Source organism: Cryptotermes secundus, unplaced genomic scaffold, assembly GCF_002891405.2.
Source record: "Cryptotermes secundus unplaced genomic scaffold, Csec_1.0 scaffold115, whole genome shotgun sequence".
Taxonomy (NCBI): Eukaryota; Metazoa; Arthropoda; class Insecta; order Blattodea; family Kalotermitidae; genus Cryptotermes; species Cryptotermes secundus.
Genome location: NW_019721516.1, coordinates 280,573 through 303,771, shown reverse-complemented (window position 1 = coordinate 303,771; position 23,199 = coordinate 280,573). Strand labels below are relative to the sequence as shown.

Genomic DNA, 23,199 nt, shown 5'->3' with positions numbered 1-23,199 from the left:
GAAAAGAAGCTAGAACAGATCCTCGTTATATAGGCCCCGCAAGGACCACACAGAAAACACAGCCCTGTACTGTGTGACGTCATAGTCTACGTGGAAGTGTGTTTACCGAGGCCTTGCCTAGAAATGGGTTGCATTACCCCAGTTGTTCTATTGTTGCGTGCACCTATGTTGGAACATGTTTACCGAACTATTGCCTAGCAATACTTTGATCAAATCCGTTATAATATTAAAATTGAACTTGAAGAAATACGAATGATAATGTGGATTCGTAGATTCTAAAGTGTTTCGAAAATGGCGTATAATACTCAGGGTTACTGGGCTTTTTGATTTTTGTCCATTGTCCGGTAATCTATGGAAGGAGTCTGTTTCGAAACAGATCCAGTCTCTGAAAAGTTATGTTCTTTAGAATACAGAAAGATGGACGAAGTCTAAAAACAAGTAATTCCTAATGTGAATTGAGTTAAACTGGCTCATGATAAGGTTCAGTGGCAGGACCTAGTGAAAAGGGTATTCAGTATTAAAGCTAAACAAATTCTGGCAATTTCTTGTCTAGCTGAGTGACCATCAGCTTCTCAATACGGACTCTACCCCAAGGAATTACTGATGATAATTTATGATTTATTTAAAGACTCTCTTTTGGCAGCGTAAATGATGAAGCGTTTTGTAATAAGACGTTTATAAATTGTAAGAATGTGGAAGGAATTGTGTTCTTTATCCTGACTTATCTGAATGACTGAAGAAACCCATGATAAACCTCAGCAAAGCTGACGCTCAAGACCGCTCAAGATAGTTGGCCTCCGGACAGGTTCAAAGTCTGGTATTCCCGCTTATGCAAATCTATTAACCATTTAACAGCGTCGTCGCATGAAACAAATATCCAGTTTCTCTGAACCCTTTCTCCCTGCTTGATGCAACAGAGTCGATAAGGCAGTCTCTTTAATGCCGGCAATACCGCATTCTACGATTCAGCAAGCCAAAGGCTGGTTGCTGGTTTCAAAGCTCTCCTGTTTGTGTGCAAAGTTAATGTACAGCAAATTTGTTGTGGTGATTTAAACAGATGATTAATGACGAGGGGCTTTAAGACGTAACATTTTACTAGTATTTCTGACTTTAGCATAGTCTGAAACAGTTCTCCCTCTGTCTTATACACGGCAAGTAAATCTATACGAAATTTTAAACGCGAAAATCTTATCAAATTGCAAATTATATTACTCACAGAACCTGAGAAATGAAATTAAACCTGATTAAATATTTATATGTGTTCTTTGTATGAAATAAGTGAAGGCAATGTGGACAGGGAGTTCTACTTAATCACATTGTTTTGTTCAGAGTCTTTTCCCCTATATCCTCACATTTTGTTTCAACCCATTGCTTAATCTTCTGCCTTGAAAACTGAGACAATAGGTTTATTCGAAACATTTCTATGTATCTATAACACTAAACGATATCATGTTCTAAAAGACGATAATCTTTATCTAATTTTATACCTTGAAGATGGAGGCAGTATATTACTTCGAAACGTTTCTATATAGGCAGAGTACACTATGTTACGTCCCAGAACACAGTAATCCCAACAGACATCGCTGGGAGAACTTGGGTCCTAATATTATATTTGTTGCTGCAGATTATTGGGGACATACGCAGCTTTCATTACGGTACTGTCTCAGAAAAAAATATGAAGTAATAATTGGCGCCACGTCACGGACTTTATTTTATGACGAAAAGTGATTAATCGTTGCTGCCTGGTAAGTGAAATTTATACGGTTACATAAAGACCTACATCATCAGCACTGTACTGATATTAAAAAAAAACACCAAAATCTAATCTTTCGCAAACCTATCAACGCATCATGACAGGGCCGAGTGGATATAGCACTCCTTATACACGTTAGTCACATCAGATTTGTACAGAACTATAAGGTTCATTTGGACTCTGGATCTGTCTCCGTCCTCAAGTGGACGGGGCAAGATAGACCTACTCAGTTGGGCCCGTTAGAAAGAGCTAATCTCAATCACTGCACCTAGTGATTCAGTGATTGAGACTAGCTCTTTCTAACGGGCCCATCAACCTGAGGACGGAGACAGATCCAGTGTCCGAAACGTTGTGGTTTTTTGGCTTATATATACCAGAAGATGAATAGAGTCCAAAATAAAACTTATAGTTCTGTACAGCATACACCGTCGTCAGAATCCTTTAGTCTATTCACGTTAAATTTGTTTAGAAACTTTTTAAATACTGTTCTCCCATCTAAATCTGTAAGTCTACTAAATCCGACTGCCGTGTTTTATGAAAATTTTCCATATTTTTAAAATGCTATATTACCACATAACACTTTGGGTCACTCCTTAAAGCTGATAATCCACTGACGCAACTAGTTGCGAGCGGCTAGGCACGTCAGTGGGTTATCAGCCTAAACCGCAGTTGAATAATTGGCCGCGAGCGACTCGGCAGCCGCGCCGGGTTAGTGGGTTATGCACGATATACAACTAACGGACAAGTGCGACAAAAAAGCGGCTAGCCGCTCGCAACTAGTCGCGTCAGTGGGTTATCAGCCTTAAATGGAGCAAATGTCGCTCACACATTACAAGTTCGCAAGGCAAACTCGTTGATGCTACTGATGGTAGGACATCCACAAAGACGGGGTTTAAGGTAGGCCGCACACCGGCATGCGTCAAGGCATGTAACAGTCAAGACACGATGTCTGTGACATGACGCATAGAAAGACGCACAGTTGAAACAAACGAGATTATGAAAACCGCCGCACACCGGTCTGAGTCATGATGCTGACGAATCACGAATGAAGCAAGACTGCGTCTTTTGTCTCATGTCTTGATTGTCTTGACGCAGTTGGTGTGCGGCCGCCCGAATAGCGTCATGCCAATACTCAGATTCAGAAATTATTAGGGAGAATCATGTACGAGGGCATAATACCATAAGCTTAGTAGACCAGGAAATTTGCTCCTTCCTCCTACAAAATACACAGCTTCTAGGTTCCAAATATCATCTGGTTTAAGGAAAACAACTTCTGTCTATTCCCAGGAAACACATCAATACAAATACAGGGGTTTCCAGGCTTACACAATCGATCCCTTACAGAAGGTCTTGGTAACCTGAATTTTTGCGTAAGCCGAAATCATTTCTGTAATATAAGTACACGTATGCATGTTTGTGCATGTTTATGCTTCGTACAAACAAATTAAAACAAAAAAAAAAATAAACACGTAGAAAAAATAATTTTATCCATACAAATCAAATATTTAGAACAAAATTTAATTTACAGTTCATTCATATTTTGCACTTTAATCCTACTGCTATTCCGGCTTTCTAAATGAGATATTTCGTAGGTGTTCATCAGCTCACCGGACTATTTTGTGTCTCCGTATGCACTGCAATATATTCTGAATACAGAAAATTTTATTGTGCGCCTTATGGAGTAAGCAGCATAAGGGTCGAATTTGCAGAAACCGAGACTTGCGTAACCTGGGGAACATAACTATAAAACCCTGAACATTACAGGAGACGGATATAGAGTAGAACAAATCTTCTCTCTTGCTCTTATCGACAGTGCGTGTTACATTTGAACTGGTGTTAACATGACCTTGAATTGCTTACACTACAGCCTGGGGCATTCCAGACAGACGAAGGACACCAATCACATAACATCTCACACTTCACGCTATTATCTCTGATGTAATGTCATACGTGGCCGGTCACGGTAGCTGAGCGGTCTAAGGCATTCACTGTCTTCGCTCGCTCGGAAGCCTGGATCGTGGGTTCGAATCCCACTCAGGGCATGGATGTTTGTGTGCATTTTTCTGTGTTTGTCTACAGGTAGAGGCCTTGCGACGAGCTGATCACTCGCCCAAGGAGTCCTACCGTCTGTGTAAGATCTAGAAAAACCGAAGTGAACGGAAGTTCATGGAGGTAGGCCTAGGCCCACTGGAGCTGTAGTGCCAAGGAAAAAAAAAGTAATACGTGACACACAAAGAAACTGATAATATTTCCTCTAAGTCGATTCATTCTTATCCTTTGCAACTCTCTTTGTTACCTCTTCACAGAATGCTTACTCTATGTGCCACCTGCTTTAACAATAACAAATTATGCTCGTACATTTTTCCTTAAGAGTGTTTGTGTGTTTCGTACAATACTCGGAGAATGCCACAGTTTCCCTAAGTGTATTAAACGATTGATCTTTGTCATAGAGACTCAGTATTCTCTGCAGGCAAGAATTCGCTTTCTAAATATTATTTATATGTATTTGGAAGGATTAATTTGCCCGTTTCGCACAGGTAAGGCACATAAAGGTGAAGGCAAAGTTGTCCCTGTGTTTAACAAATTAAGCAATATGAGGGAGTGGATGTATAGCTCCACCTTTTTTTGACCTCGGCACTAGCTGGAGGTGAGTGGTTAGCTTTACGCCCCGGCCGCTTTAACCCCGGGGAAAGATCCCCAGGTACCCACTGGATAGGAGGTTGGGTGAATCCCAGAGCAGGTCTGGACGACGTGGAGAAAAGAAAATGCTTGATCCTACCTGGACTCGAACTCCGACCCCACTGACGTCCAGCCCGTAGCCAGTCGCTATACCGACTGCACACAGATAAGGTACATAACTAAACTAACTCTACGGAAAAGGACCCCTCTCGAGAAACTAACCGTCGCTCATGCAGTTCAAGAAATTCCCCGCCTGTTATGGAACTTTGTTCTTTACTGTGTTCGAACCGGTTAAATCCAGTCCATTCCCACAACTTGTGGGCCATATTTCTAACTACCATTTTAATATTATTCTCCGAGTTACGACTACGTCTCTCAAGAAGTGTCTTCTCTTCAGTTTTTCCGACCACTTCACTATGTGAACCTGAACAGCTAATCCCAAAGACAGTGCAGCCTAAACTGAATACGGTTTTGGACATTTCGAACACTAGGGCCGTGGGTTCGAGTAGCGCTCGGTGAATGACTGCATATCCCTGATTTGCTGTGTTGTGTAATATCCTAATTAGGTACAGACTTCGACACTGCTCTGGCCTACGACCACAAGATCTTTCGAAAGCATGTAAGGTTTACGACTCTGCTGTTATATCTACTTAGCGCCCATGAGTAGGATGGTTGGTGAATAATGAAATGGGAAGGATTTGGAAGTGGATGGCCTAATCAAAGCACTCTCCCTGCGTTGGCCTGGAGAGGTTGAGGAAAATCGCGAAAAAATTAATCGGGATAACCTGTGTCCTGGGAGAGATTCGAAACGAGAACTTCTCGAATATAGGTCTAGTGCGTTACCGCTTTAGCAGAATCATCGGTCTGTCTATAAACTTAAAGTTTCGGAAATATTATATATATAATTATAATGCAGATACAATATATACATACACAACATATAATGTATATTACATGAATAAATATACCTCTCTTTTCCTCCTAGATCTTCCCCCTACTCCCTCTCAAAAAACATGTTAAAGACCACCGACTCCTATTGACTCTTGCAAACCTGGTTCTGTCCTCCACTCCCATATCTGGGCCTTCATTTCCCACGCGGCCTACCATTCTACCCTGAAGATGGAGGCAGCAGATTCCTCCGAAACTTTGGTAACTACCTACAAAACTTCACATCACCCCCTTCCAAAAGAGACCGCAATTTTCAGAAGTAAAATTGCTAAATACATACACTTTTTGTAATAAACTTAATTTAGTATAAACTATATATGGAATATTTTTCGTACATACTTGTATACAAAGTATTCGGTTTATTTTTTTAGTATACCAAATACTTAAGAAAACTGTAAGACCACACCAATGCACTAGCAGTGAACCTACTAGACAATAGCGAAACTACACGCAGACTGAAAAGATACAGTGTCCTAATTCTACCAGACATGCCTGAGTAAATTTCCAATAAAAACAAAAAACAAATTCCGTGGTTTTAGTTCTCAAGTGAACTATACCGACCGAGCGACCGCCGCTTCTCGGTTAAGTTAGTGCCAACTTTAGAGGATAGATGGTATCGTGGTCAGCGCAACCAACCCTCACTGCCGTTAATTTCGGTTTTCTAGACCGGAGTAAATCCCCAACACAAGAATTAAAATGATACCTAAGTGAACAAAAATAAAGTATATGAATTATGCCACTGGGCATAACTCATTCATGAGCCAATACTTATTGAACATATATATTTATTGCATAAATGTGCGAAAAAAATAAGTGGTTAAAATAATTGCTAATTTTAAAGTGACGAAGAAGTTGTACTATACAACACATCAAATGCTTAAGGTAGGCATTTGACATAATTAGCAGCTTCCCAATTCAGATTTACAGATTTATTCATTAGTAAAGGAACAGCTGAATCATCCAAGTGTAAAAGTGGGTGAGGTTTCTGGTACGTCGAAGGTTACAGCCCATGGCTTTGCTGGAATTGTAATGTACAAGAACAAATATGTATGTTCGTAAGCATCCACACCCTAATGACAGACCTCGCATTCATAGGCAATTTGTTGTCCCATCAGTTTCGGAATTCCCAACATGGCAGTTAAGGCCACTCTGATGACAGAGGTTTCCTACTAAGAACTTGTCACGCGTTATTAGTCGGAAACAAACAAATTTCAGTGATTTAATTCAGCAGTTCTGTACCTGAGGTACATGCACCAACAGGGAGTACATGAAACCTCGTAAGGGCGTATGTGAGGCTTGTTTCATACAAAGCCAAACACATGTCGACAGGACCTAAAAGTTCCTTTGTAAAATGTTTACATGCTTCGAATAGGCCTAAATAAAATATGTTGGAAATGAAAAATGTCTCCCTATATTTTCGTGTCTGCAATGCTGGATATTGTGTAGTTGTTGATAAAATTATGTGGCCCTTGAAAAGGGATACTTCAGTTTCAATTTCGGGGCACGTGAAATTTCATTCAGGAGCAAGTGAAGTTAACTCTAAGATTAAGCCGTACTGCGATTGCAGGCCGTTCAGGAAAGCTGATTTGTATTTTGATTTATTTGACTTAATTACTTACTTATGGAGCCGAGCCCTTCTTGAGGAGCCGCCAAATCTGTAGCTACATCGTACATGAATTGGAAATTACTCTTGATTTCATGTTAAAATCATTAAGAATGTTACTGATCAGGTTTATTTAGTAGAAACGGTGCAAACATGTATTCGTGAGGTACTTATATCTGAGAAACTGTCTGTTCTTGAGACTTTCGTGGTTCTCTTCAGTCTCTCCTGGAATATTTTGGTGTATTACTTCAATTAAGCCACGTCCGTGCCCTTACTATTCATCTGTCATCATATCATCACATAACTCCTAGCAACAGTGTCTGCATAGTGACAGTAAAGGTAAAGTAGTCCCCGAGCTTAACTAAGAAAGTACTACTCCATGAAGGCTTATGAGGGAGTGGAGTTATAGCTCCATCAGCCTTGACCTCGACACTAGATGCAGGTCAGCTTCACGCCTCGGCCGCTTTACCTCCGCGGAAAGAACCCCCTGTACCTATTGGATAGGAGGTTGGGTGAACTCAAGAGTCGGTCTGGACTACATGAAGAAGTGAAACTTTTTGATCTTACCGGGACTCGAACTCCGACCGGTCGTCCAACCAGCCAGTAACCAGTCTCTATACAGACTAGGATGTCCCGTCTCTTAAATAGTGACAATGCCGTAAAGTAGAGCGCAAACAATTAATATTGTTAGAATTTGTGTTGTATTCAATGTATTTAGTTCTGGACGCATTAGACTGCTCAAATGGTTCGTCATTCAACATAATTTTGAATCTTACTGGTGAAACAATATTATTATGGGAATATGAATGTTGATGTCGATGTAAAGCAGTGGGCTGTAGAATTTAAAATGTTGTTGGCAAAAGGATGGGAGAAAATCGAAACGTTTAAATTGTACACGTCTGTATTATGACACCGTGTAATTTTGTACATGGTTTCCATATTTACGGAGCACCATTCTGCCACAATCTTTAACTGAAGATGGAGAGGGTATGTCCCTCCGAGACTCAGAAGACCATAAACTAAATTTTCACAGTAGCAGAAACCTCGAAACTCATATAAGGATTAAATGTATTTGATATCGTAAATAAAACGCTTGACACAAACCGAATTGGATCCTATTTGGTGGGAATACAAGAAAGTAAGTTTGAAGATTTTGTCAGACTACATTAAGAGGCAGAAAGCCACTATGGATACCGCATGAAAGATACGATTATCAATTCTGAATAAAAGCCTTCATGTTTTGGTAGACAGATAATCATTCATGAAGATTATTATCATGGATTATTTATATTAGTAGACTGTCAACTCCGGCGACTTCCAATTATTCTCCTATTACTTAACATAAATACTATTTTCAGCCAACTAGTACACCACTGCAGCAGTGTGTTACTTCTGTAATATGTTGACGTGTAACCTTATCTCAGGAGAGCGATTTATATGCCCCGAGCAGGTAACTGTGAAATTACATAGAAATACCACGTAACTAGTAATTCAACGTAAACTGCAGACTCTTGATTCAGCACGTTCTAGGGAAATTAGTCCGAGATATTTCTTGTGTTTAATATCCTGCTGCACGTATTCTTGTCGTATTAATTGGAGTTCCTACTTCCATAGCAACCTACATGATTCAGCACGTAAATACAGCCAATATCAAACGCAACTGTACAAAACGAATTGTTCAAATTTGTAAGTCTAGCACCTGACTCCAAAACGCGATGTGATTATCTGTATAAATCAGAGGAAACTATTATCTTATATTAAAGAATTTCAAATAAATAGTGAAAATTTCTTAACGTTTTAAATAAAAACGAAAAACATTTTGAGGTTTTAACGTCTTTGACTGTTCAGATTGTGGGTTTCTGGACTGTGACACCTTGTTGCCTTTCAGGCGGACACCGACGTTTCGGAAGAACATGCTGCTTCCTACTTTCCTGGTGTCACAATCAACAAGACCACAATCTGAAAAAAGAAAATACAATTTTCTGCACACAAATATTGTGTATTAATCCCGTCTCAAGAATTTATTACATGAAATAAGTTACTCAATATATCACATCACGTGTTCAGATTCCTTAAGCTATTCATTACACAGATTACTAACTGGTAAATATGTGTCACTTTCCTACCAATGCGTTCCACGGAACAGAGAAATTTCGAGAAAATGAAGGTTTTTCACAGGCCAAGAAATTTTCTTCCCTTATAATACATGCTGAAGATTGAAGATTGCTATCTTCTAGTATGTAAGACCAGTTAGACTGGCAGATCCGTACTAAGTTTCTTAGGAGCATTCTGCCTCAATCTTCAGTGTCACATCCTATCCTTCATAATCACAGAAATGAGAAACTAAAACCTCGCTAAAAACAAAAAGGTTCATTATTGTCTTCACAAGCGGCAGCCACTGGACCCTATTCTGAGCCAGTTGAATCCATCCATATCATTCATTTAACCTATTTTCCTTATTTTGGAAAACAAAAGCAGGCTTACGAGATCAGCTTACTCTCTGTTACTCTGTGCCTTCTCCCTCTTTATCTTTTGTTTTCTATTCGGTCCTTGTCCAACCAAAGGGAAGTAAGCGATTAGACCTTCCCAGATATTCTTGTGCATAATTCGAGATCTGTGTGTCCTCCCGATCGTTGCTAGGCAACGGGCCGTCTGTGTGTCTATGTGTCTATTGAGCCCTTTTATTTTTTTTCATTTTCCGTGCGGTCCGTGTCATATCAAATTATGTTTTCAATACGTCATCCTTTCAGGTATTCCTCCATTTTGCTACAGGCGCAACCGATCTAATCAGTCAAATAAAATATCTCTGCATTTAGACCAAGACTGCGTCCTTCCGCGTTCTTTGCAGTTCACGATTCATCTATCATGCCGAACAGAGTGACCGCGCGGGGCAAGGCGTGAACTGTCTTCTCTCGCTGGAACACTGGAATCGTGGGTTCGAGTTCCAATTGAGGCATGGATGTCTGTGTGCGTTTATTCTGTGTGTAGGTAGCGGTCTTACGACGGGCTGATAACCGGTCCAATGAGTCCTACCGACTGTATATAGATTAAGAAATTGAAAAAACGGCCAAGGTCCAACAGAGGGCTGTACATCCATAATAGAATAGAATTCATCTATCATCCTTTCATAAATAATATCTAGTTTCGATACAAAAAATCGTCGTTAAATAACTAACAAAAAACCGTCATAAATGTTTAGATGCTCTACTTAACCTCGTCTCCTTGCAAGGGGCACTTCCATAACACGAACATACATTTCGAACCACAGAAATTAAATTCAATTTCACTATCTTACAAGACCGGCTAGTCATAACGTGGGCGTCTCAATACAGCAGTACAAGGTCCCCAAGACCAACAGAATTATCAAGGTTATGCATTTTAATGCGAAATTGGATACGGTATTCCCGACTGACCTACAATTACATGGAGAAACCTCCATCTCACCTGTTTCCTCAGCTTCAATGTTTGGCTTTCAGTTCCACAGTGGAGACATTAACCTCAAAACTCAACACAATATATACACCATGTTCGCCGGATTACACTGCAGATGAAACACAATGCCTGGACGTTTCCTTCTCTCCCATGCAGCTCTACACAGCTCAACGCACTAATTCGCCATGCCTTGCCGTGTTGTACATGTCCTTCTGTCTCTCATTCCACTACTCCGCTTCTCCTTCAAACTGCGTAATTTCCTTCACGGCAATAGTCGTCCGAAAATAAAAACAAACCTGTACGCACGGGTGCCGACAGGGGGAGAGGAGAAATAATTTCTGTTGCCCTGAATTTTTGGCCAAAAAATCAGAATTTAAAAAACAAGGAAAAGTACCATTTTTTTTTCTTGGCACTACAGCCCCAGTGCGCCTAGGCCTACCTCTATGAACTTCTCCGTTCACTTCGGTTTTTCTAGATCTTACACATTCGGTAGGACTCCTTGGCCGGGTGATCAGCTCGTCGCAAGGCCTCTACCTGTACACAAACACAGAAAAACGCACACACACAAGCTAAACATCCATGCCCTGAGTGCGATTCGAACCCACGATCTCGGTTTCCAAGCGTGCGAAGACAGTTCATGCCTTACACAGCTCGGTTACCGAAAGTACCAAATATTATCGCCAAAAAATAAAAGCGTTTTCAAAAGGGCCCAAATCTGTATTAGCATAGAGTTACCCACAACTGTAGGACAGTCAGCAAAAACATTCGTAAAGGAATTAAACGTCAATTTGTAAGCAAGTGTCCGATTCCGTCTCCTCCTTGGAAGAAAAGCTGACGAAATCCATGTATCGGTTTGAACATGCAGCAATAAAAAAGCAAGTTATCCCTGTAATTAATGAAGTACTAAGCCATGAAGACATATGGGGGAGTGGAAGTACAGCTCCATCATTCTTTACCTTAGCACTAGATGGAACTGAATGATCAGCGCCACGACCCGGCCACTTTACCCCGCCAAATGAGCCCACCCGGGTGCTGGTTTGACTCCAGATTAGGTGTGTACGCCGTAGAGAAGAGAAGAACCTCTTGCCCCTGACGGTAATCAAATCGGTAGCCCGTCGCTATACCGACTGAGCTGTCTCACCTCACGTAAATGCAGCAACAGGAGATTTTTCTATTTTTGGTATCCAAAGGAAAATGAGATGAGAGGGGAATGTAGTACGAGCATGGGAGAAATAAAAAATAGATACAAAGTTTTAGTAGAAAACCTGAAGGATAGAGGCCACTACGAAGAACTAGAGTAGATGGGAGGATAATATTAATATAGATCTTAGATAAACAGAATGTGGTGACGTGGTCTGGATCCAGCTGGTTCAGGTTCGACCAGTCACATGATCTTGTGAACAAGGTAATGAACTTTCGGTTCCCAAAAAAGACGAGAGATTTACTAAACATTTGAAAGACAGGCGCCAGACCAGGCATCAAACCCTTACCTTCCTGTCTACGTTAATGCAATATAGAAGAATGAGACCCAATGACAAATAACGCACCTGTAACAGAATACGAAGATTTAGAGAGATGCGCATGCGCAAGAATAAATAGAGAGAATGTCAGGCCAAAGACCCCTTCATCGACAAGGGCGCTCGAGCTTCGAAAGATCGTTTAGCGGTTAGTCCGGTTATGTAATTGTCAGACCTCATTTGCCACCTCCTTTCTAATGAGAGAAGGAATGTTGTTTTAAATTTCGTCTTCCATTCAATAGTCTCTACTCCAAACTAACCATACTTACTTACATACTTTTTTAGCTGAGCCCTTCTTGAGGAGCCGCCATTTCTGCAGCTACTCAAGAATTTCCCAGAATTTTATGGAACCCGAAGGTTCATCACCGTGTTCGCAAGAGCCCACCACTGGTCCCCTTCCCCAGCCAGATCAATCCAATCCATACCATCCCATCCCTTCCTATATCTCTAAGATCCATTTTAATATTGTCCACCCACCCACACCTTGGTCTTCCTAGTGGTCTCTTTCCTTCTGGCTTTCCCACCAATACCCTATATGCATTCCTCTTCTCCCTCATTCGTGCTACATACCCTGCCCATCTCATCCTCCTTAATTTAATCATTCTAATTATACTTGGAGAAGAGTAAAAGTTATGAAGCTCCTCATTATGCAGTTTTCTCCAACCTCCTGTCACTTCATCTCTCTTCGGTCTAAATATTCTCCCCAGCACCTTGTTCTCAAACACCCTCAGTCTATGTTCCTCCCGCAATATCAGAGACCAAATTTCACACATATACAGAACCACAGGCAAAATTATAGTTTGTTTGTTTTTTGTATTTTAATTTTTATGTTTTTGGACAGCAGACGAGAAGACAAAAGGTTCTGTACTGGATGGTAGCAAGCATTACCGAGTTCAATATCCTATTAATTTCCTCCTCAATCAGGTTCTCCACACTAACCATAGGCTCTATAAATGTTAACGTTCCATGATACAGAGATGATACGAAGTAAGATACACAAATCCAACCCCCCCCCCTTTCTGCATATATTCATCTTTTGAGAGATGAAAGGGTAGACTCAACAGTTGGCCAACGGAATGCCAACATCCCTATCTATAGCAGAATTGACACAATAACGTCATTATATTAAGCCCTCTCTTATTAACTGGCTACCGCAGTGCACTGATAATGACAATGGACAAACAATTCACGAAAGAATTACGTTTAATAATTGAAAAAGGAATTAAAACCAATGTCGTGTTTTTGGTGAGTTTTTGTATGTAGTGTATCAATTGAAAGAACGGCGAGGAAATCGTACTTTTCCGTCAATAAAATGTTCATCTCCGGAACCACTGAATGGATTCTGCGTTTGCTATTGAATTCGCTGCTTTACATGGGACTCAGTTCTCAGTTCTACCAACTTTCAACAAGCGACACGTTGTACAAGCAACGTAAACTGCAGATACTATTGAGATCCACAGCTTTTCTTGAAAGGCTCTGACTCCACTGACTCACACAATAAGAGTTATGATTTGTATTCGGGAGATTCACTGGTTCGAATCCCCGACAGGAGACCAAAAATCATTCTGCTAATGGCTACTGGCTGAACATTTCGATCAAGTTGGTAACAATGCTGTTTCGTATTCGGAAGGTCCCAGGTTCAAGTGTCAATCCTGACTGAGGTAATTTTGTATTCCCCCTTCCCTTTCTCTAGGCAAATTCTGGGATAGTAGTATGTGTATACGTTAAACTACGGCACACCCCCTTTCTTCTGCAGCATTTCCATTTCATTGTCATCCAATCATTCCAGTCTAAACAGAAAGAGTTTCTCAGAGAGACTGTAAAAATATAAATAAGCATGTAAAGTTTCAAATATTTTTCTGGATGATGAATACTTAACGACTTGCAAGAAGACGATAATTTCTAACTCTGCGCCCTGTGGTGTCTGCAGTGTGGTTTTCTCAGATTTTATCTCAAACAACAGATTTATGCCTACATTAAATTAACAATATGTTGAGAATGCATTTAGAAACAATGTAAAAATCATATTAGTAATCATTCCTTTGCTGTTGGAGATACTTTCCGTTTGGAGTTTTCGAATAGTGTGACGTCAAAGCGTCTTTATGAGGAACATACATTTATATTTACTGGCAATTCCAACTTGTAAATACATCGTATGAGTGCCTAAGACCAGTAGCCTATAATACTACATGAACGTCTTACTATTAACATCCCAATCAACGTTAGCAACGCCATTTTATCGCGCTCTCCGTTAAAGCTTGCCTGTGCTAGCGGAAACTACGCAGAGAAATGACTCACTAAATTATATTTATTGTCGTTCTGTACAGATTGAAGAACTGAGAAGGACATGTGGCATCATAAGCCATTCCTAATTTGTTTAATATACAGTGCGACATTTTTATATTTTCCCAAATATGATTCGGCCGTTCAAGCGGAAGTGATGATACTTCACGCTTCAACTTAGGCCACAGAGATTCGGACTGGTAGAGAATGGTCAGAAGAGAAGTCTATACACAACAGAATTTCCTTTCAATATGGCACCAATAAATCACTGAAAAGCTACCGTAAAGGGAGCTTTTGCATTATGTGCTGGCCGGCCATAATCCCGAGCCCCTGCTACCATACTTAAAAACAAATCTGTCATGTTAATCCTGTGTCGAAGTGTGACATGTGAGATGCTCTCGAACAACCAGTGATCCAGCACTATAACTGCGTACAGGAAATAGTTGTGTAGCGAGGTAAGATCAATATTTTGACGAAAATTTCAAGATGGTACATTTTCAAAGAGAATAAACTATTTATACTATAGTAAAAATATTTAAATACACAGATTCTTCATTGAAAAAAAAGTAGATTCTAAAGGGTTCTGGCGATGGTGAATAACACACAGAATTACTGAGGTTTTGAAATTTTCCATCGCCCGGAATTCTAGGAAATAGAAAACACAACGATTCGGAAACTGGATCTCTTTCTGAAACGTCGTATTTTCTAATTCATAGAATTCCAGACGATGGGAAAGTCCAAAAACCCAGTAAAAGGAAAAGATTCAGAAAGGCTAAAAGCCCATTAAAGAAAAATTAAATCGATATTGGACTTGAATATTCTCCTCGAAAATCCCTCAAATAAACTGCAAAGAAGACCGGGATTTCAAAGATGTCTGCACTACTCCCCACAAAACTCCTGAAATTAAAACCATGTAACTGCTACACAAGGCATAAACTCGTTTCACAGCAGCTGTTCAATTATTTGTTGAAGCGAGATTAAACAGAAATTATAAGATGTATAGGCACTTCGTTTTACGAAGCCACTAGCAGCTGGGATCTGTGAGGCCCGAGTTTAAGCGAGGATAGTCTATCTCTGCCGCCGGAGCGGCCGAACGATTTTCAAGTAGCTCTGAGATGTTCGCGCTATATTTTAATACCTCGCACATCAGCTGTGAGATTCATGACCGCAATAAGAACCTACCGAGCTACGGGCGCTGTCGGATAAGTACGTGTAAGTCTTCTATTACTAAGTATGTTCGTGATCCGTCTGCTCACATGCTCCGTTCCGACAATTACGTTGAGAGATGACGACAGAGGAGAATATGAACGTTTAAGAAGCACGTAACTAATATTAAGGAAGTCACAGTGTAATTCCTCCGCTTATCCCATAAGTTCGTTCCGGTACTTAGCATTCGTGGCGTCAGGTCCCACATCTTAAGCACTTTCCTGCATGTAAGCATGTGTGACGTCACAGCATCCCTACATTCCCCATACGAATTTATTGTCTGGTAATTTGTTAGCTACAGGGAAATTTTACTATTACCTTCAACATATCGAAATACATCGCAGGACGCAGTTCAGTTAAGGAGGAGACAAATGAAAGAACATTATGGAAACAAGATAATATAGCAGAATTTTTATTCGTTATTTCAGTACTTATTCATAACTTGTACTCTTCTCCAAGTATTATTAGAATGAGCAAGTGAAGGAGGATGAGATGGGCAGGGCACTTAACACGAATGGGGGAGAAGAGGAATGCATATAGGATATTAGTGAGAAAGCCAGAAGGAAAGAGACCACTAGGAAGACCAAGATGTAGGTGGGTGGACAATATTAAAATGGATCTAAGAGAGATAGGATGGGATGGTGTGGATTGGATTGGTCTGGTTCTGGATAGGGACCAGTAGAGGGCTTTTGTGAACACGGTAATGAGCCTTCGGGTTCCATAGAATGCTGGGAAATTCTGGAGTAGCTGCAGATTTGGCGGTTCCTCAAGAATAGCTCAGCTGCATAAGTAAGTAAGTAAGTAAGTAAGTAAGTAAGTAAGTAAGTAATTTCAGTACTTAACGTAAACGTAAGTAGCAAACTTTCCTTGATTTTATTTTTGTTCACCTATTTTCTTCCTTCCTGCTGTCCTTGCTTTCTGTTTTTCTTCCAGCTTTGTTTCCTTATTTTTGATCGTTTATCTCTTCCGGCCTTTATATCCTTCTTTCATATCTTCCGCTCTTTATTCCCTTCTTACTTTCTTACTGTTTCTTTCTCGATGTTATTTCTCATGAATATATAATGCTAAGTTGACTATTTTTGCCCGCATGATGAGGCAGCTAACGGGAGAACCCACACAGAGGAGAAAAAAAAACACCGGTCGCATCGTGTATAAACAGAAGAATGAGATGTTAGTCCACTAACATTGGGAACAGGGTCCCACGGTCGGGGAGTACACTGCATCAAAAGTGCAGGCACCAACTTTGTGCAGGACCAGAAATTTTGGAATTTATGAGTCACCCTTTCCATATTGATCACAATATCTTGATATACGTGGTATTTGCTTCATGGCTTAATTTATTATATTTTATGGTTTGATTCGCGTAATATTTTGTCTCTGTCAGATATTCTAGCAGCATTCCAACTGCTCTTACGGTTCTGTCTTAATTAGTTTTCTTTCATTTTATATTTTGTGTTAGCGAGCCTACTTACCGCTATGTTTTCTTTTGCCATACGTTTAAATAACTATATCGATTTTCTGAGAAATGATGGGTCTGGAACGGAGCCCACTCAGCCTCGTGAAGATAATTGAGGAGCTACTTGAAAAGAAAAGTAGCGGCTCCGGTCTAGAAAACCGAAATTAACGGCCGTTGTGATTCGTTGTGCTGACCACGCGACATCCTTTATCCTCTAAAGTTGGCACTAACTTCGCCGACAAGCGGCGGCCCCTCTCTCGGTCAGTACAGTTCGCTTGCGGACTAAAACAACGGAGTTCTTTATGAGCTTGTCAAGATTTTACGTATTAGGTTCTGTTAACACGGCTAATAGAATTCTACTCATGTAGAATACAATACACTCTAAGACATCATGCAAGAAAATCAGACCTCTAATTGTATGAAGGTCAGTGTTCATAAGTTGTTTTCAGTTTTGCTGAGAATGTACGAGTGCAAGGACAGCTGCTTCTATCCTCTTCCACTCTGAAGTTACGTGTTACGTCATTGACATAATTCCGCGATCCTGGAACAGCACAGTAGCTACGTTTCTCGCTTACTCATTTGTTTCGAAAAATTTAATGATATCTTTCCTTTGTGTGATACTTCGTAATTATTAATCATCACCTAATTATGATATGTTAATTATATGATGAAGTGAGCCGGAATAACGCAGTCGGTATAGCGATTAGCTGCCGGATGGACTGCCGAAGAGTCGGGAGTTCTAGTCCCGGGAGAAGCAAGATTTTTATTTTCTTCACAACGTACAGACCAGTTCTGGGACCCACCCAGTCTCCTATTAAATGGGTACCGGGGGCTCTTTCCTCTGGAGTAAAGTGACCGGGGCGTGAAGCTCACACTCACTTCCAACTGGTGTCGAGGCCAAGAATAAGTGGATCTACACATCCACTCCCCCATACGTCATAGCGTAGTGCTTAATTAGTTAGTCATGGGGAAAACTTTAACTCTTATACCTTTTAATTACATCACAAAAACCGGTCGGCTGGACGTGTAGCAAGTGTGAAAAAAATGCTTATAAATGTCTGGGGAAAAGACAATGAGAGAATATTTGTGATTCAGAGTAGGCTTCAATGTTCCGGTCGAAAGGTTAGTAGTCCTGTTTCGTATTTGAGGATCCGAAAGTCGGCTATCCTGAATAAGTACTTTCCTGTTTTCCCTCAGTCATCACGTGAAGATGTCGCGATAGAACCCAGAATTTCGTGATGACCGCTCCTTTCCACAGCCGTTCCAATTCATCATTCACTAATAGTCCTATCATTCGAAGCTATTTATCTTAAAACCTGAAAAAAAGGTAAAGTTATCCCTGTAAGAGACCGTGAACGCCCATAAGGTTGTGAGACGTCGAGATTCCAACATTTTTTCTAGACAATCAGTTCACAGATGGCGGTGAGGTTGTCAGCCTTACGCGCCGGCAGCCTTTTACCCCCCAGGAAGATTCCTGGTACTCATTCCTGTTAGAGGTTGAGTCGACCTCAGGACCATAGTGAGGCTGGAAGTATTAGGTAAACTAAAAAAAAATACACTTCATCGGAACTCGAACCCGCGACCTGCCAGTTTGAAGCATAGTACTTCAACCACCTACACTAAAAAACCTGAAAACTTCCTTCTATAAATAATAAATAAATAAATGAAATGTGAAAAATTACCCTGGATTGAAAGGTCGGAAAATGAGTTCTAACTGCGGAAACAGCAGTAGGCTTCCGTTATGTATAAAGGTAGAGGGATTTTTGATCAATTGAATATGGCTCAATTGCTGAAGGAGGCCCCTAGATTACAGAGACCAGCTATTCTCGTAATAAGCTGTATCTATTTCGTGGGATCAGAGGCATTTCCTTTGCTGATTCCAGTTACAAGAAGGGAAATACATAAAAGCAGGGCTTTGTGGTCTGTGAAGTGGTTTTATTGTGTAGATCCAGTGGTTAAACCCTAGCATGTAACTACGACCCAATACAAGGCTAAAAACTTCTATTGTTAAACGCTTATATTTTCAGCATGATTTCAAGCAAAATTTTATTTTCACATATTTTAGGAATGAAAATATAACAGAATAATGAACCAAACATTGGAAAGATTGCAATATGTTATATACGTACATCTGTTTCGAAATAAAATTTATAATAGCTCATAAATGAGATAAAAGTAACAAGAAAGTAAAGTTGGTCTTTAGACACTTTGCCTAATACAAGGTAAAATGTAAAATCGTCCCTGTGCTTAACTAACTAAGCACTACGCCATGAAGACGTATGGGGGAGTGGATGTATAGATCCACATTTTCTTGGCCTCGGCACTGGTTGGAGGTGAGTGATCAGCTTCATTCCCAGGCCGCTTCACCCCTGGTACCCATTGGATAGGAGGTTGGGTGGACCCCAAAGACAGTGAAAATTCTTGACCCTACCGGGACTCGAACTCAGACCTCTATGTAATACATATAAAGAGAATATAAACTCCAATTCAGAAAACATTCTCGACAGTTACAAATGAATAAATTTTATATAGTTGAAGGAAGATGTATATAAGACATGTGAGAAGAGATAAATACACGTACATATAAAAACTTTAACTGAAGAACCTAAAAGAAACATTCCAATTAATATGTCTAGACGTAGTACTAAATATAATATTAAAAAGGACTGCTTTGAAACAGGGTGTGAAGGTCAGTTAGTTCAATATAGGGCTCAGTGATGTATCTTACAGACAAGCTGAAAAATCTTTGGCTTCTCTAAAATGCCTAGAAGGTTTTGACTTTCCGAGCGACAATTGATTTCCCAAAAACAATTCGCTCCATGAAGTTAGTATTATGAAAAAATAGGGTACGAATTTGATGAATCAGCTCCGGTCACTTCATCCCCTTGCGAGAGAACAACCAGTACCCATTTGACAGAATTCCCAGAGCTGGTCTTGTGGCTTTGGCGAAGGTTAAAGTACTTACCCTTGCTGGGAATCGAAGCCTAGTCGTCCAGCCTGCAGCCAGTCACGTTAATGAGTTATTCCCACTTACCCGCTTCGTTATGTAACGCTGTGAGTTAATGTAGCAGTAATGGAAGCAGCGCTGTGTATCCATCAACTGGATTCAAAGCGTGGGTATTTCCTGCACGATTTCCTCTGCCTGAAAAAAAGACCGGTTGTGCATATGGAATTGCCATGACGTATTCGTGCTTATACCCCCCCTTAAAAGAAAAATAAACTGAAAGAAAAATTCCTCATAAAGAGAACGACGCTAGTAAAATATGTTTTCCTTCCTCTGAAACTTCAGTTCTCTTTTACAACAGGTTATGTGGGTTTATCCCGAGTTCAAGAATAATAGGCTGTTTTAAAAATGCTAAGAGAAAGCTGTCATTTATCCTACTTGTCGCTCTAACGCCATGAGCCCCGCAATTCGTAGCTCCAATACAATATTTCCCGAAGTTCTCTATCTGAAAGTGCCCTAAAATATATCTCAGTAATTCATTGCATACATAAACATGTGTTATTGCAGTAAGGACACAACTTATGTACATAGAGCCTACTTAAAACTCAGTCATAGCTAACTAAGAAGCTCCATTAGCAGAGTCCTTCTTGAGAAGTTAATAATTATCCTGCTAGTAAAGAAATTCACGGCATTCTATGAATTCCTGGGGGTTTGTCACAGTGGATATAAACCTACCTCCCCTCCAGACGTTATCCTGAGCCAGGAAGATCCAATCCATATGCTGCAATTCCATTTCTTTATTGTACATTTTAATATTATCCTCCCATCTACGCCTAACGTCTACGCTTTCAAATTATACATTTCAAGTAGTGACTTCAGCTTCGTAGCGTATGGACGTATTCGACTGCTCCGGCTAATAAATGCACCACGAAGCTTTCTGTACACATTCCGTGCGGTTCAACAGCCTACAGTGCCTGCTCGAGACAACTCTACAAGAACAAAAACAGCTGAGAGTGCCGCTGACACCAAAAGGGTATCGTTATCTAGTTATTTAATTGTTATACAAGGAAGATGGTGCAACACTTATACTTCAGGAAGGAATTAACAATAATAAGAGATCAGCCAGGTGGCTGGTGTCAGTATTCCCTTAGACACGTTCCCAACATCTCAACAATTTCCGTCTATGGGATATGCAGATCCCAAATTTCAAAACCAAACCTACTGGCAACAACCAGGACACTATGTACTGAATTGAACCGCCTTATCAGCCCCTACACATCACCAGTAACAACAACCATCTTTCTCACACCAACCAGGTAACCAGAATTTCAGTACCCAAAATATTCTAAAACTTCCAAAAATGAATCTAACTGCAACAGCTGAAAACTACGATCTAGTAATTGACTCTAGTAATTACGAGCATGAAACTAACGCTGCAGCAAAGGAACAAAAGAACTCGTGGCAGCTAATCAAGAAACGCAAGAGAAAGAAACAAAATGAAGAACCCAGTACTCCCACAATCGCGCCAACAGAAGTATAAAACCGGTACAACCCGCTAACAACCAGGACCGAAAGCGATACTACTGAAACAAATGGAACTAATAATCCACCAAAGATACCAAAGCCACCTCCGATATTCATCTTTTTTTTCCTCCCCCTTGGCACTACAGCCCCAGTGGGCCTAGGCCTACCTCTATGAACTTCTCCGTTCACTTCGGTTTTTCTAGATCTTACACATTCGGTAGGACTCCTTGGGCTGGTGATTAGCTCGTCGCAAGGCCTCTACCTGTACACAAACACAGAAAAACGCACACAAACATCCATGCCCTGAGTGGGATTCGAACCCACGATCATGGTTTCCAAGCTAGCGAAGACAGTACATGCCTTACACCGCTCGGCTACCGAGACCGGCGCCGATATTCATCTACGGAGCCAAAATTTTCAAGGAAATGATAAAAAGCATTTCTGATGCAACATGGACAAGAAGCATATTACACCAAAACCCTCTCAGATGAAACTGTCAAAGTTAGCGCATTTACAATAGATACATATAGAAAATTGATAAAACACTTAAAAGAAGAGAACATCATCCACTACACATACCAACTTAAAGAGGAACGTGCCTACAGAGTTGTCATAAGGCACCTCCACCACTCCATCCCAACTGAAGAAATCAAACTGGAATTAGAAAAGGCGGGTCATAAAGTTCGCAACATAACGAACGTTACAAATAGAGTAACTAAGGAACCATTAGCGTTGTTCTTCGTAGACCTAGAGCCTCAACACAACAACAAAGGAATATTCAAACAAGAATTCCTTTACAACACCAACTGCAACGAGCAGCTGATAATATCGCCACCTGGACACGTAAATGGCGTATCAAGCTCAATGAAACCAAATCTACGTACATCAACTTCACCAAGCAAAAGATTAATCAGCGATCAACCTCGCTAAATGGTGTAAGAATGCCACCTGCCAACACAGCAAAGTACCACCTCGGAATGACACTTGACGCCAAACTCTGATGGAAGGAGCATATTGAGAAGAAGAAAGAGGAACTGCAAATCAAATTTCGAAAAATGTACTGGCCGACCGGACGTCATGTACAACAAGCTGCTCCTGTATAAACAAACGCTGCGACCAGTCTGGACATATGGCGTCCAACTGTGGGAATGTGCGAAAAAATGCAACATCGAAGTAATCCAACGATACCAGAACAAAGAACTAAGACGCATAGCAGATGCGCCCTGGTATGTACGCAACAGGGACCTCCATCGAGACCTCAGTGTCGAAACAGTCGCATCCATTATTGCAAGATACGCCACCTCACACGAAAACCGACTTCGACAAGACGTCAATGAAGAAGCGTCCAGGCTCCTAAACGTGGGAAACCTAACCAGGCGACTCAAACGGACCAAACCTTACGAACTAGCCAAGCAGCCCGACAGGTAAGAGATCCGATGGGCGAACTTAACTTCATATAATCTTAGTAACTTAGTGTCAAATTTAAACAGATTGTTAGTTCAAGCGAACTAGTCTTTGTAACATTTTGCTTACATCTTGTGGCAGCCAATAAATAAAAGAAAACTTAAAAAAGATTCATGTCCCACTTATCTCTGAGTCCCATTTCACCGAACTGACAACATTCAACATACCGCAGTACATCACCTACAGCACTCCCCACCCGGATGGCACCGCCCATGGAGGCTCAGTAATAACACAGGTCTGCAAAAATATTTCTTTTTTCAGCTGCATGGAATATTTTTGGTAAACTTTATGTTTTCTAGGATGCTGAATCCAAAAATGACCTCAATTTCCCCCTATCACGTACGGGTTTTTGGAAAATAATAGGGGTTTACAATAAAAAATCATATAAGT

At 40.6% G+C, this 23,199-nt stretch overlaps 2 protein-coding genes across 7 annotated transcripts in view; one reads left to right on the top strand and one right to left on the bottom strand.

Annotated features, from left to right (window-relative positions):
• The window catches only part of LOC111875422, a 202,396-nt gene that overhangs the window by 132,475 nt on the left and 46,722 nt on the right, over positions 1 to 23,199 (top strand). The window lies entirely within an intron of this gene.
• LOC111875421 overlaps positions 1 to 23,199 on the bottom strand; it is an 85,820-nt gene that overhangs the window by 26,414 nt on the left and 36,207 nt on the right. Inside the window, exon 1 of one of the 5 annotated variants that reach the window (XM_023871664.2) lies at positions 19,843 to 19,893. The exons of 2 other annotated variants lie outside the window; for them this stretch is intronic. The gene's annotated coding sequence lies outside the window, so the exon portion shown is untranslated. Of the gene's footprint in view, positions 1 to 10,427; positions 10,625 to 19,842; positions 19,894 to 19,913; positions 20,020 to 23,199 lie in introns of those variants that run through there. 2 more of the 5 variants (XM_023871663.1, XR_004514194.1) reach the window with 2 other exon arrangements.